Raw genomic sequence first — 15,524 nt, 5'->3', positions numbered from 1 at the left:
TCATCAGAAGTATGATAAATGCCAGAAAACTAAAGGGTACCTGGATGCCCGCGATGGACAACTGTGCCTCCCTCCTCAGGACCATGCCCTCAAGTGAGGCCACCAATCCGACCACCTCCTCCACGTACTCTCGAGGTGGCTGCAAATATGAGCTCATAATCATCAGTAAATAATGGAATGTCTAAATGTTTGAATAATAGGTGAAAAAATAATGGGGCATACCAGTGGTGAGTCGGGATCAATGGCGTATCGATCACCGGGCATCGGAGGCTCTAACAGGATCGGAGTCGGAGAAGTAGCCCCTAACTGCCACCTCATCAGCTCAGTCGGCATGTCCGGCCATCCAGGATGAGGATAAGTCGGAGGAATCGGAGGAACCGATCTACCCCCACCTCTCGATGTACCAGCCCTACTAGTAGAAGGGGTGTCTGCAGCCCGAGCCCGGGCCTGGCTCGAGGATGACGTACCAGCAGACCTCGTCATCGGGGTGCGAACCCCCGTCAGTGGAGGCATCAAATATGTATGACGGTAAGTGGCGTAGTCCCCCTCCTCGAGGTGCAGCAAAGCATCACTACCCAGCATAGCACCGACTACATCCTGGTGGGAGAGCCTATCAGCAGTCCGCATACTGACTGGGGGTGCTGCGGGAGGGTCCTGAGAAGTATACCCCCATACCTAACGCAGAAAGCGATCCCCCAGAAACCATGCTCTACCAACAGGTCCTTCGAGCAGGAGCCTGTACTGGGAGGTGCCCGATCCTCTGGGGTACTGAAATCGGAGACCATCACCCAAGGGCGCCCAGGGCTGCCATGTAATCTGCGGATAACAAGTCCATAAACCAATCAGAAATCGGGAATATGCGTAGCAAATCAAAGATGAAAACGGAAGGGACTGAGAGTTCTGAAATACCTCCGACGGTCACACGGTGTCAAAATACTGTCGTAGATAAAGGAGAGTCTCCCGGGGTCTCGGCCGGTGCGGGCCCTCGAACACCAGTGAATATGGGGTCATGGGGGGCCCTGCCACCTCCAACTCTGGGGCTAATGCCGGGAAGTATACCTAAACCCATAACTGAGAAAAGCAGTGCAGAATGTAAGTACAAAGTGCTGAGGGCAAAATACAGTCTGTAAAGTACGCTGTGTATGCAATGTACAAGTAATGAAGAGCAGAAATGTAAATCAAGGGGACAGAAAAGTATCTCCCAGGCTCTCCAGTAACCGCCAAGTAAGTCTCCCTGCCCGCGGGAGGTGGCGCTCATATAGCAGTAAAGGGTAGCCAGGCCGGCGCCACCCCAGTCGTATCGACTAGCCTGTGATAGGTCAACCAGAGCGCTCAACAGATATAGCCCAACTGTGTTCCCTCTGTCGGCAAACAGAGTAGTCCCGAAGAGGAACATAAGGAAACCACGGGCATACTGCTCTGTCTCCTCAGGAGTCTCGGGCTCCATCTCCGCCCGCCGGAAGTGGGAAGAAAACCAAGTATATCGGACTCTCCCCGAAGCTCTGTCAACAGGCGGGCGAGCCCCCAGCAGATATATCCAAGCGGCCTCCCACTCGCCCATGTCCTCGTCATAAGGGATGGACCAACCTCCTATGTCTAGGCCGGTCAACACAGCAAAATCCAGAGGGGTCATAGTCATGTCCCCAGTGGCAGAGAAATGAAAGGAGTTTTTGGTGTCCCACCATCTCTCTACCAAAGCCGCCATCAGTGTCCTCCTGGCAGGACAACGTGACAACCCAATGCAGAAGGCTCCGAACCCTGCCAGATCTACTAAATCCCGGACACCCTCCGGGAGCTCGACGTACCAATCCCTCGCAGCGGTGGAGCCATATCCCCGCACAGCGCGAGAACTAACCTGCATTCAGAACGAATACAAGTGTCAGTATAAAAATGAATGAGCTGCGTGCCAATGAAGTGAATAAGCTGTGTGCAAGTAAATAGACTGCGTGCAAATCAAATGTGGGCTGCGTGTTCACCTTAAATTTGGGCTGCGTGTTCAGATTTCAGAAAATTAAAGTTTGGGCTGCGTGTTCAACTTTCAATCAGTGTGGGCTGCGTGTTCAACTTTCAATTAGTGTGGGCTGTGTGTTCACTTTTAATCTGGGCTGCGTGTTCAGAAAATTAAAGTTTGGGCAGCGTGTTCAACTTTCAATTAGTGTGGGCTGTGTGTTCACTTTTAACTTGGGCTATGTGTTCACTTTTAAGCTGGGCTGCGTGTTCAGAAAATTAAAGTCTGGGCTGCGTGTTCAACTTTCAATTAGTGTGGGCTGTGTGTTCACTTTTAACTTGGGCTGCGTGTTCAGAAAATCAGAGTTTGGGCTGCGTGTTCTACTCTAAATTAGTGTGGGCTGTGTGTTCACCTTTAATCTGGGCTGCGTGTTCAGAAAATTGAAGTTTGGGCTGCGTGTTCAACTTTCAATTAGTGTGGGCTGTGTGTTCACTTTTAACTTGGGCTGCGTGTTCAGAAAATCAGAGTTTGGGCTGCGTGTTCTACTCTAAATTAGTGTGGGCTGTGTGTTCACCTTTAATCTGGGCTGAGTGTTCAGAAAATTAAAGTGTGGGCTGCGTGTTCAACTTTCAATCAATGTGGGCTGTGTGTTCACTTTTAATCTGGGCTGCGTGTTCAGAAAATCAGAGTTTGGGCTGCGAGTTCTACTCTACATCAGTGTGGGCTGTGTGTTCACCATCAACTTGGGCTGCGTGTTCAGAAAATCAGAGTTTGGGCTGTGTGTTCTATTTTTAATCAGTGTGGGCTGCGTGTTCACCTTCAATCCGAACTGCGTGTTCAGAAAATCGGAGTTTGGGCTGCGTGTTCTACTCCTAGTCAGTGTGTGCCGTGTGTTCACTTTCAAATTCGGGTTGTGTGTTCGACAGGTCAGCGTTTGAGCCATGTGTTCATTTCCTAACTAAATGCGTGCCGTACGTTCGCAATCAGTTAATGGGCCGAGTGTTCAGAAATTCAAGTGCTTAAAACTACATATTCAGGATGCAAACAAAGTACTATGTCATAAGCTAAACTATGTGTTTAAGCATGGCAAAAACACGAAATTCACGAAAAATGCAGAAAATGAAGTAAATAACTCTCGAGCCTCATAAGAGAGGTGATGCTCTGGCTCCCGCAGGAGTAGATCTCCAGGTGCTCGATCGTCAAAATCAGTGAAATGACGAAAAATGGCTCGAGGGAGGACATGTGCTGGCGGAGCATACCTCCCGGGAATAAAGGGGCGGACCCTCGGGGGCAAAGTCATGGCATCAAAATCATCCCCGGCACCCGGAAAACCTCCACCATGAGGAGAATTACCTGCCATTTTCAGAAAATCTGCAAAAGGAGCAAAAATGAGCGAAAATGAGCCAAAATTGGAAAAAGTCAACAAAAGTCAACTCTCGGGAAATGAAAAAGTCAACAAAAGTCAACTCCCGAGAAAATCTTCCAAATATTGAGACAAACTCACCTCAAGTGGCGAAAATGAGAAAAGAAGCCCCGAAACCAAAATTTAAGCGGTTCAAAGTGCTTGAAAATTAATATTTTCCCGAAAACAACTTGCGTGGAGCGTTGGAAAACGCGTATAGAGCCCGGATCTGGGGGAGAAAATGGTGTAGGAAGCAAGAGAAGAAGATTTCGTGGCTGCATTTATAGGCTCAAAGTGTTTGGGTGAGAGAGCATAAAGAAAAGGAGGTAAAAAGACCAGATTGCCCTCGGATTTGGGCAGATGGCCGGCCGGCCCCCTTTTCTGGCTGGCCGGCCATTCTCTTTTTGGAAAACTAGCCGGCCACTTCCTACCCTCCATAAAACTAGCCGGCCATGTCCCCCACAGGCTCATCTAGCTCTCTGCAAATTTTGAGGAAGATTGGAGTTCCCGGGACCTGAAAAAGTTCAAAGAAAGTGTACTTTCTGTTGCGAAATTGCTCTGCCGGAACTTCAGCTTCAAGTTCTGACATGTGTCTCATCATCATTCATCGAAATCAAGATTTATCCCTTTTGAATGTGTTGTAGCCTTTCCAGGAAGTGGATCGGAGGCCGTGATCGAGTCACCTTCGCCGAAACACGCGTTTCCTTGCTCGTCACTTCATAACAAACGGGCACCTTGATTTATGCTCGTTTTGCACTATCATGCACATAGCTTGCATTCCCATGAGCATACTTGCATTGTTATGCACTTTTCTTGATATTGCCACACCTATGTGCTTGAGCATGCGTTGTCACGCACGTTCCATTCCCGTATCACGATGCATTCACCTGCCGGCACTGCGTGTGTCAAACTTTCGGAATCACATTGAATATATGTTTCTAGCATATTGTGCTTGTTGAATTTCTCTCTTTTGCAGGCACGATATTGTATGTACGGCTCATTTGAGGCTGGTGCGACCAGACGAATCGCGTAGGTATCGTATCTTCTCCGTGTGAGACGTGGCGAGGATTGAATAATTCTCTGCATTCTTAACTGCATGAAATGTAGTTGTTGCTTTGCATTCTTGCTTAAAACTGTTGCATCTATTTGCGAATACTTGCTTCATTACAGCTTGCTGCATTTGCACGATCATTGAGTTACCTTCGGCTTCTTACATTGTCAGTTGCATTTTGCCCCCCCTGCCTGCAGGCACATCTCTGTTTACTTTGTACGTTTGTCTCAGTATTCGGCCTTGTCAAAAATGGGTCGTCTCTGGGCTTTGACATTCACTCCCGTCACTTGTGACTTCCGAGTTCTGTCAAAGAGGGGCAACTGTAGACACCCCATTTTTGACCGACCTTAAGACTCAGACGTCACCGATTGAGCGCTTGGTGATGTTGCATTATGTGCTCGTTCAGGAGTTTCAGAGTCACGGCCGTGAGCCCTGCCTCCGGACTTCCGAACCTTCTTTTGTGCCTTGCCTCGGTTTGCGAACCAGACTCGGTTTTCTCTGTTTCTTTTCCTGAGGGGAGGGAGAGGTCCCGTAGACCGTCTCTCAGTGGCCGTGGGCTACATTCTGTGGCTATAGGCCATTTTGCCCATTTCGGAGCCCGGTTTCCGGTTTTTCGGGACTGTTGGTCGTGTGCCTCTGTTCGGGATCGTCTAACCATCTCCGTTTGCTCTGATTTTTGGCATACTTCCTATTTGCTCCCTTTTGAGGGACACTGAGGTCTGAGAGACCCACTTCGTGGTCGAATACCACTTTCGGTGTTTAACAAGCAGTTTTCGGGGCCTCGAACTGCGCGTTTTGGCCCCCGAGCATTCGTTTTGCATTGGTTTTCATTTATTTTTGGCAAGTACCTCTGTTTCATCACCAAGAAGGCCGTAGAAGGGTGGGAGGCCAGCAATTGTTGCAGCAACCAGTTTTATATCCTCCGGCGCCCTCCGACGCCCGTTTTTCTCACTTCCGAGCCAATGTTGAACACCCTTGGCCCATTTTCTTGAACTTCTAACCACATATTTGTGATGTACACACATGGGAGGACCCTAAAAGTTGGTGGCCGGCCAGTAATTCCACTTGACCCTTTTGACCCCCTCCTAAAAATGGCCTATTCTCTCTCCTGTTTTACAATTTCCAAATTCGAACCACAGGGTTGTGATGAGGGGAGCTGGGAGGACACCTTTTTGTGGTGGCCGGCCAGAAAATCAACTTGACCTTTTTGACCCCTAGCCGGCCGGCTAGAGGGGGTGGCCGGCCGGCCACCTGCAGCTCCAAAAGGTGGCCGTCCATGATCCTCACAATTTGAACTTTACAGCTATATAGCTGTTGTCCCCCAGAAATATCTAAATCCGGGGGACACCTTTTGGGGAAAGGACTTGGTCCTTTTCCCCCACCCTTTCCCTCCATGCTCCCCCTCTCCTTGGTCCATATAACCAGCCTCCAACACTTGTATCAGGGGTTAGAAAAAATTGTTTCAAGCATAGGCATCCAAATCTCCCTCTATCTCTCTCATTTTCTCAAAAACTCCTAAGTTCTACCCCATTTCTTCATCACCACCAAGCACCACCACCACCACTCCATTTCCAGCAACTTGGGAAGCTTTCCAGCAGCTAAGAGGCACCACTTCTCAAAGCCAAGAAGCAACAAAAGACTTGTCTTCAAGGGTGAGTACCATTTCCCCCTTTTTGAGCTTATTTTTGCAACATTTCTTAGCCATATATGCTTACTGTTTTGAGCTCCGGCCCTAACTGAAAGTGGCCTTCTTTTGAGCTCTTTTTCACTTTTTCTTAAGGGCTCAACCCTGTTTGAGCCCCCCATCTTGCACTTGCTTCAATATCTTCCTTGAATGCTATTTTCTTGCATGCTTTGGCAGCCCATTATGCTTCCATTTTTGGGCATTTTACAGAACTAAAAATAGTCTTATTTTGAGCCCCTCTTCAATATTGAAGAAGGGCTCATCAGTGTTTGGGACCTCCATGTGCCACTTCATGTTATATCCCCTCTTTGGTCCCCATTTTTGCATGCTTTGGCAGCCCATTATGCTTCCATTTTTGGGCATTTTACAGAACTGAAAATAGGCTTATTTTGAGCCTCTCCTCAACATTGAAGAAGGGCTCATCACTGTTTGGGACCTCCATATGCCACTTCATGTTATATCCCTCTTTGGTCTCCTTTTCTTGCATGTTTTGGCAGCCTATTATGCTTCGGTTTTTGGTCATTTTACAGAACTGAAAATAGTCTTATTTTGGCTCATTCTTCATGTTTCATTAAGGGCCTTTGGCTGTTTGATGGATATTTAGTATACTTTGTGCTTTGGCCACCTTTTGGCCCATTTCTTGCATGAAAGTTTAGCTATACTTGTGCTGATTTTTGTGGTTTTCCATAAACTGTAAAAGATCCTATTTTTGGCCCCTCTTCAATATTGTAGAAGGCCCCTAATCTGTTTGGGGTCATCAGCTGTGAGTTGCTTCATTATCTCATATTTAGGGCCATTTTTGCATGCTATTTTTGCCCTATTTGTGTTTGCTGTTTGGCCATTCTTTGAACTGGAAAAATGCTTATTTTTGGGCGTCCTTGCTACTGTCTATTCATTGCATGTCCACATTGTGCATGTTTGGTATAGCTATAGGCCATTTTGGGTGCCAAAATTCATGTTTCGGGACTATTCCATGTATCGGGTGTAATTTCGCCTTATTCCGGGGCTGTTTTCCCCCACATTTTAGTGCTGAAATTCCATTAGCATGTTTACATATCATTTTTCATGCCATTGCATTGCATATGCCATTGCCTCGGTTTGCGTGCCCGTGTGCACGCATTTCGAGGCGCTTCATTGTCATCCACCGGCCTCTTATGTGAGTGTGGCTGAGGCTCTCTCGTGTTAGTATAAGTCCATGTTGCATTCTATATGCCATTTTAGCCATATTGCATTGCATATGCCATTGCCTCGGTTTGCGTGCCCGTGTGCACGCATTTCGAGGCATCTCATTTTTACAGTATAGTGCATACTAGGCTGTATCTTAGTTGCATTCATGCATGTCATGCATATTGCATTGCGTTCGGAATAGGAGTTAGTCCGGGCGCGGGAAACGAGGTTCGTTTCGTACCCCGAGTGACGAAACGCGTCTCAATTCCCCAGTCACCGACACTCTGGATTACCCATGATGGAGTTAGGTTTTGTTGTGTTTATACGTGCATTCATTCCATATTGAGTTGCACATTTTGATTCCTCGGCCATCATGCATCGATATGCGTGATTGGTGGCACGAGGATCGAGGCATGCATACATTTGTGAAAATACATTGCTATGCCCCTTTCCTGCTCTCTGTTGCAGCAAATGAAGAATCAGCAAACTTCCAGAGTTTAGCGCGCTTTCCAAGAAAAATCACAAAACAGAGGCTAATCGGGGCATCCCAGTTAATTTCTGTGCAAGGCAGCCCAGACATGCATCATTCATCAGAAGCATGACAGTCCCTGGCTTGCACGCCAGTTTTACAGATTTCTTAGTTAATTTGATTAATTAATTAGGAATTTGTATATTATTTGGACTGTAGCATTCGGACTATACTATTCTTTTATTCGGGACTGTACTATTTATTTGGACCCTCTGCGCGAGGGCATAATTGTAATAAGTGTGCGTGAGTGTGATGTATGTCTTCCAACCCCACGTCTTTCTCCCTTTTATTTACCCGCTTTTGATGGTTAGATTAGGGCATATTTCAATTAGCATACAGTATGACAGCATGTTTGCATCATTCATCTGTTTTGCATGCACCGGGCTCGGCGCATCATACTAACTGCATTTGTATTTCAATTACAAGTTGAATACATGTTAGCTGTAGCATTCCATATGCCATATTTAGAATAGCCGAGCCTGCTATAGTTTGCATTCTTGCATGTGTTGCATTAGGCATTTCTGTATACTTAGGATTCATGCATAAATTTCTAATGAGCTTCTGTTTTGGCTTGGAGTACCCGGTGAGTTTTTATGCTTTAGCATCCTTGCATGCGTGTGAGTGACTGCCATGAATAGCATGCTTACCATGAGGCTATGTGCTTATGTGATATAACTGCCTGAATGCCTGTGGGTGAAGGTTGGGTTGTTTAAATTGGAACAAATCATTGACTGTGAGTTTTAAGCCTACCTGCGGGTAGCAAACCATCTTTCAAAAAAAACAAACATGAAAGGTTTTGTTCCAATTCAGGCGACCCGATCTATACTTATATGCTGTGTGCATCACATAGTAAGCTAGGCTAAATAACCGGAATAAGAACATACAATGTTTTCAAAAATAGATATCATGGTTAGTAGAGGCCAATCTTTGATCGGGCGAGCGGGGGTGCTCACGAAGTGACCTTCCCCAATCGTACCCAAGTTCCCGAGCCGAGGCAACTTTGGTGATGACGGACACGTGGCCTTTGGCACCGAGTCAGGGTTCCCTAAATTTCCCATTAAAAAACATTTAGGTGGCGACTCTATATCTGGCAAAGCAGTCCATGTTTGGCACTTCTTTTCAAAATCTGTTTCTCAAAACGATTTGCCGGATTTGGACTCTTTGGTTCAGATTTAGAACCATGACAAATTTGAGAGTCCTGAGCTGTAGTGACCCCAAATGAACAGAACGGGAGCTCGTTCCTCCCGGGGCGTTCGGGGACGTCTACAGTCAGTCAGGTGCTATCTATTCTGCCGATGCTCTCCAGCTGGTTACTAAGCGGGCAGTGTGGTTGAAAAATTACCCACACAGAAACCAACAAGATGAAAGAGGCGAAACATAGCCCGTTGAATGGATACTTAGGATTAACAACTCGCTAGCTGAAGTGGAAAAGCCGCTGAAGATGAGTATATATAAAGTTCTAAATAAACTTGTAAAAATCAAGGAAGATGCCTATACACCTAGCATTGCCTCCATCGGACCATTTCGTCGTCATAACAAAGAGTTGCAAGCTTTTAATGAGAACAAACGGCGATACATGCTACTTCTTTTTATGAGAATATCTAAACTTGCACTAGAAGAGAGTTATAAAATATTGGCTTACCCTAATTTGGGTGAGACCATATCTATATATAATCAATATAAGATACATGGAAAAGGAATTAAATAATTACACAATCAAACCCTAAAATTAAATTCCTAAACTAAATATACAATATTCCATATTCCAACATTTCATATTCCAACACTCCATATTCCAACACTCTCCCTCAAGTTGGATCAAAGATGTCAACCAACCCCAGCTTGCCAATGGAATATCGAAGTAGGGATAGTCCTACAGATTTGGTGAAGATATTAGCAGTCTGATCAGAAGATGGAACAAATGAAGGACATACAATGCCAGCTCGAACCTTTTCCCGGATAAAATGAATATCAACCTCAATATGCTTAGTGCGCTAATAAAGCACAGAGTCAGAGGCAAGCAAGATGGCAGACTTATTGGCACAAAATAGTTTAGAGGAATTATTCTCCTCAAAGCCTAACTCAGTAAGAATGGACCGAAGCCATAGTAACTCACATGTCCCATGAGCCATGGCGAGGTATTTAGCTTCAGCAGAGGATCGAGAAACAACTACCTGTTTTTTGCTTTTCCATAATAGAAGATGGGTACCAAGGAAGGTGCATACCCCAGAAGTGGGACGTCTATCAGTCAATGAACTGGCATAGTCTGCATCAGTAAAATAGGATAATCATGTCTAAATCCCACCATTGAAGAATAAACCCAAACCTGGACACGACTTGAGATATCTTAAGATGTGGTGAACAGCATCAAGAGGAGCAGTATGAGGTGAATGCATAAACTGACTAACCACATTTACAACAAATGTCAAATCTGGTCGTGTATTAGTGAAATAGATCAAACATCCTACCAATCTCTGGTAGCGACTTGGATCAGAAAACAACTCACCAGACTCAGTTGAAAGTTTCAAATTCGGATCCATAGGAGTAGAGGCAGGCTTGCAACCCATCATACCGGTGTCCCGAAGAATATCCAAAGTATACTTTCGTTGGGACAATGATATCCCACTGCGAGAACGAGCTACTTCAATCCCCAAGAAATAATTGAGAGGACCCAAGTCCTTGATGTCAAAAACTCGACTAAGCTCTTGTTTTACCTTAGCAATACCAATGGTGTCATCTCCTGTAAGGATGATATCATCCACATAGACCAACAAAATAATACATCGACCAGTGGGAAGACGACGACTGAAGCATGTATGGTCGGAGTGACACTGAGTAAAATCCATGGGTAGGATAATAGAGCTGAAACGATGGAACCATGCACGAGGAGATTGCTTCAAGCCATAGAGAGACTTACGTAGATGACAGACCTTGCCAGTATACTCCCCCTCAGCCCGAAACCCTGGTGGAGGATCCATGTAGATAGTCTCAAGTAAGTCCCCATGAAGAAAAGCATTATTGATATCAAGTTGATGAAGGTGCCAAGAAGAAGAGGCAACCAAGGAAATAAGTAAACGAACAGTGGTCAATTTAGCAATCGGTGCAAACGTAGCCCCAAAGTCCTTGCCAGGAACCTGTGTAAAGCCTTTAGCAACAAGACGAGCCTTATAGCAGTCCACGGTACCATCAGCCAAGTATTTGACAGTAAAAACCCACTTGCACCCAACAGTCGTCTCACCAGAAGGTAAAGTGACAAGATCCCATGTGTGATTATGCTCCAAAGTAACCATTTCACTGTCAATAGTAGCAAAAGCCTCATATAAGGATGGCATAGGTGATGTGTTCAAAATCTGAATACGAAGAGACTCGAATTCAGGTTTTAAACCCATCAAAAATTGATAAGTGTGCTGGCGAGCAAGACGAGCAGACACAATAAAGGCGACAACAGCTGGAAAATCACTCAATGGCTCATGCTGTGCTAACTCCTCCTAGTGAGATTGAAGATACCCAAAAAATTCAGCAACGGTAAAACCCAAAGCTTCCTGAGAGGCATGAGAAATATCCTGATACCAAGAAGAGAGTTATAAAATATTGGCTTACCCTAATTTGGGTGAGACCATGTCTATATATAATCAATATAAGATACATGAAAAAGGAATTAAAAAATTACACAATCAAACCCTAAAATTAAATTTCTAAATTAAATATACAATATTCCATATTCTAACAACACTTTCTATCCTCGAAAAGTGTGCCATCGCCATACCAGCTTTGGAAGGAGATATCCGAAGATGTTATTCAGAAACTATAGACCTGGACAACCACCAGCTAGTTGAAATGTTACTAGTTGATGGGTGCTTCATACTCGAACTATTTTTGAGGCACTCAAATATTGACAAATATAAAGACAAAGTTGCTAACCCGATTATCAATAATGCTCGGACTGTTGCAACTCTTCAACATGATTTGGCACTACTTGAGAACTATATTTCCTTTTTTGTTCTGCAAAAGCTGTTGGACACTATAAAAGAGCATATACCACAACCATCATTTACTGAGCATAATGTGGCCAAAATAGCATTACTCTTTTTCAAATCGGCTTTGGGTTTGAGCGACCAAGCAATTCAAAGTACATCCTTGGAACTCTCTGGTGAGCATTTACTTCATATCTTGCACAATTTTTACCTCCCCACATCTGATGAAAGCCCTGAAAACATGCACAAATCTCACCTCCCCATATCTAACAATACCAATGACGATGGTGATCGTCAAGCTTTGCAAACAACTGGATTCAAAAATTTGAACCTCAGTACAAAAATTGTCTCTCTAACCCAACTCCACCGCCATTAAAAAATTCTTCCATCACAAAACAAACAACGCACACTTGGGAGGGTAGAGTAATTAGGATTTTGTTCCAGAGTATCAAATATTAGCCATTAATTAATTTAAGATGGCAATTTTTCAAGGAATTCTATTGGTCATAGTCTTATTGTTAGTACCAATGGTAGTAGCAGCTACAGTAGTAAGACTCGGAGGAGCAGAGGAACAACATGATGAGTGCATCATGCCAACAAGTTGCAGAAAACATCACTGCCCTAAAATTCGATTCCCTTTCCACCTAAAAAAGAAACAGCCCGACTACTGTGGTGGGTATCATCCTAGCTTTGATCTTTCTTGCACTCCTCACAGTGTATACCCTATGCTCTAGCTCCCAAATTTTGTGAATGTGTTTGTCAAGAAAATCAACTACAAATCTTAGACCATACATATATCAGACCCCCATGGACGCTTCCCACGACAGCTTCAAAACCTCGACTTATATGCCTCTCCCTTCTAATTCCTATCAAATTACGATTACTATCGCGACTTTAGCTTCATTAATTGTTCCCATACATTGGATCAATTTTGGCTTGATTGGTCTCGGATTGCTTGCCTTAGTGACCAGAGTCACCAAGTTTATGCCACTTATTCTTGGTCATTCCTGGATTTATCTTGCACAAAGATGTATAACATGTCACTTCCACAGGAAAATTTTGGTTATGCCTCCATCACATTTGATGATCTTCAATTGAATTGGAGCAAACCGAAATGTGGGAACTGTGAAGCACAAGGCAAGTATTGTAGATTCAAGAATAACAACAGCAGTGGAACAACTAAATGCTTAGACAAGCCCAAACGACCATCTATGGGTACGTTTCTACTCTAGCCTATTTCTGCCCTTTTACTTCAAGTTACGATTATTATATTTTGTTTACCATCTTGTTTCATGTGTAATTATTGTGTTCACTTTACAATGATGTCATATTCTACCACAATTTTGAATTGAAATTTGGGCCGAACTTCTTCTCTCCAATTCAAACAATTGAACTGGACATCCAATCTAAGTTTCAGATGTGTGTAACGTCGGTATTTTCCCAAATTAATGGCTTAGATTTTGTTTACCTATTTACAACTCAATAGTGTACCCAAATAAAAAAATTCAATTCGACGTCTTTGGGCTACAAGATCATTTTAGCTTCAATGCCTTTGTTTTATTTTGTTTTGATCTATTAGATTACTTAGCCTTGTTGATTGTGCGACGATCATAAGTCTTGCTCTATAGATTAGGTTGTGTGCTTTTTTTTAGAGGTAGTAAACCTAATGGAGGATGTGTTGAGAACCTGATTAGGCCTTTGTTATTTACTGATTTAATGGTTTTTATTTATTTATTTGTTTGTTTGTTTTCTAAGGAGGTTTAACCCTATTTGGATATCTGATTCTATCATGTCAGCTTCTTTTCCTTAGCACTGAAAAATACATTTATTATGAATCTATGTGGTAAAATTTTTAATTATATATATATATATATATATATTTGTGTGTATATGTATTTTAAAGGTGATAGTTTAAGAAGTTTTTAAACTTTTGTAGGTGTATTGAGGAAACTAGAGATTGCAGGTGAATTGATCCTTCCTTTTTTTAATTTGAATTGTCAATGAGGAGGTAGAAATTTACTAACATTGTCTATTATGATTGTAGGTGGAGACCTAGGCCTAACTCTTTTTGTTATGGTTGTCATTACAATATATCTTGTCTATAGATCAAACAAAATGAAAAAAGAGGATCAAGTAAAGATTGACAAATTTTTAGAGGATTACAAAGCTCTCAAGCCTGCAAGATATTCCTTTGCAGATATCAAGAAAATAACAAATCAATTTCAGGACAAAGTAGGCCGAGGAGGTTACAGAATAGTGTACCAAGGCAAGCTTTCCAATGATGTTCATGGTGCAGTCAAGATCCTCAACAATGTGAAAGGAAATAGTGATGAGTTCATCAATGAAGTGCAAACAATGGGTAGAATCCGCCATATCAATGTGGTTCACTTGGTGGGATATTGTGCTGACGGATTCAGAAGAGCTCTTCTTTATGAGTTCTTACCAAACAATTCAGTTGAAAAGTTTATATCCACTAATAAAGAGAAGAATTCACTTGGTTGGGAGAAGTTGCATGACAATGCTCTTGGCATATCTAAAGGAATTGAATATCTTCACCTAGGGTGTGATCAACGAATCCTGAACTTCGATATTAAGCCTCACAATGTTTTGTTAGATAATAAGTTTACCCCGAAGATCTCTGATTTCGGTCTAGCAAAATTGTGTTCAAAGGAACAAAGTTTTGTTTCCGTGACTACTGCTAGAGGGACTGTGGGTTGCATTGCACCCGAAGTGTTCTCCAGGAACTTTGGAACGTGTCATACTGTAACGCCCCGAAATAATTCACATAAACTAACCCCATCAACTAATGTGTACTAAAACAATGACAATAATCCTTCCATCTTTACATAGTTAATGATAGAGTTTATACAAAAGTTTCTCATGCAGATTATACATTCATTGGTAAGAAAACACATGAATCTATAGCATGTGAAACATATAATTCTCAAAAACAAATAAATGCCCTTATGGGCTACAACTTCCAAGGCTTAAGCCCGGTTACACAAAAGTGGCCTCTCGGACCCATACAAAAATAGCCCTTGGCTAGCAATTAAATCACAACAAAATAGAGCTATGTACTCTTCACAATTGTCCACGCCCTTAACTTGGCGGGATCACCACGTCTTTTCCTGCACCAAAATCCCATAGGGGTGAGCATAAAGCCTAGTAGAGAAATATCTAACAAAGTATATACATTTATGTAAGATATCCAATATTAAATGCAAGTGCAAATGCGATGCAATGCCTTTTCAAAATAATCTCATGTCATGTCTTTCTTGAAAAATCACCATGTTTTTCATTAACATTTTTGCAATCTCATCAATTTCCAAAACTTCAAATTTTAAATCATAAAGGGTGGTAAATACGACTCAGGTAGTCCCTAGGTTAGTGTCTGCAAGTAGGCTCAACAAGCACTACCAATAACCTCACTTTACCGGTTGCTAACCGGAAGGGAAGTGGTACCTCCTCCGCCCGTGTTTTCGGTATTTCACTCCGGACACTTAGGCCAATTTATCAATTTCATCTACTCCTCCTAACTGGACTTACCCACGTATTTACCCCTTAAACATTTCCATAGTTCTCATTACAACATAATCTTTCTCAAAGTAAACGTTTTCCAATTCATTTCAAGATGTGCAATAATGATAATAAATCGAATGAGAACATGATGCAATACATAATATCTCATAACATTTCTCCATTTCAAACATCTCTACAACATTAACAATTTACCACGTTTTTTTTTTCATTTCTTCTCCTCAATATTATT

The sequence above is a fragment of the Camellia sinensis genome, chromosome 8, assembly GCF_055761805.1.
Source record: "Camellia sinensis isolate YWXY chromosome 8, ASM5576180v1, whole genome shotgun sequence".
Lineage (NCBI taxonomy): Eukaryota > Viridiplantae > Streptophyta > Magnoliopsida > Ericales > Theaceae > Camellia > Camellia sinensis.
This window is presented reverse-complemented; position numbering follows the sequence as displayed.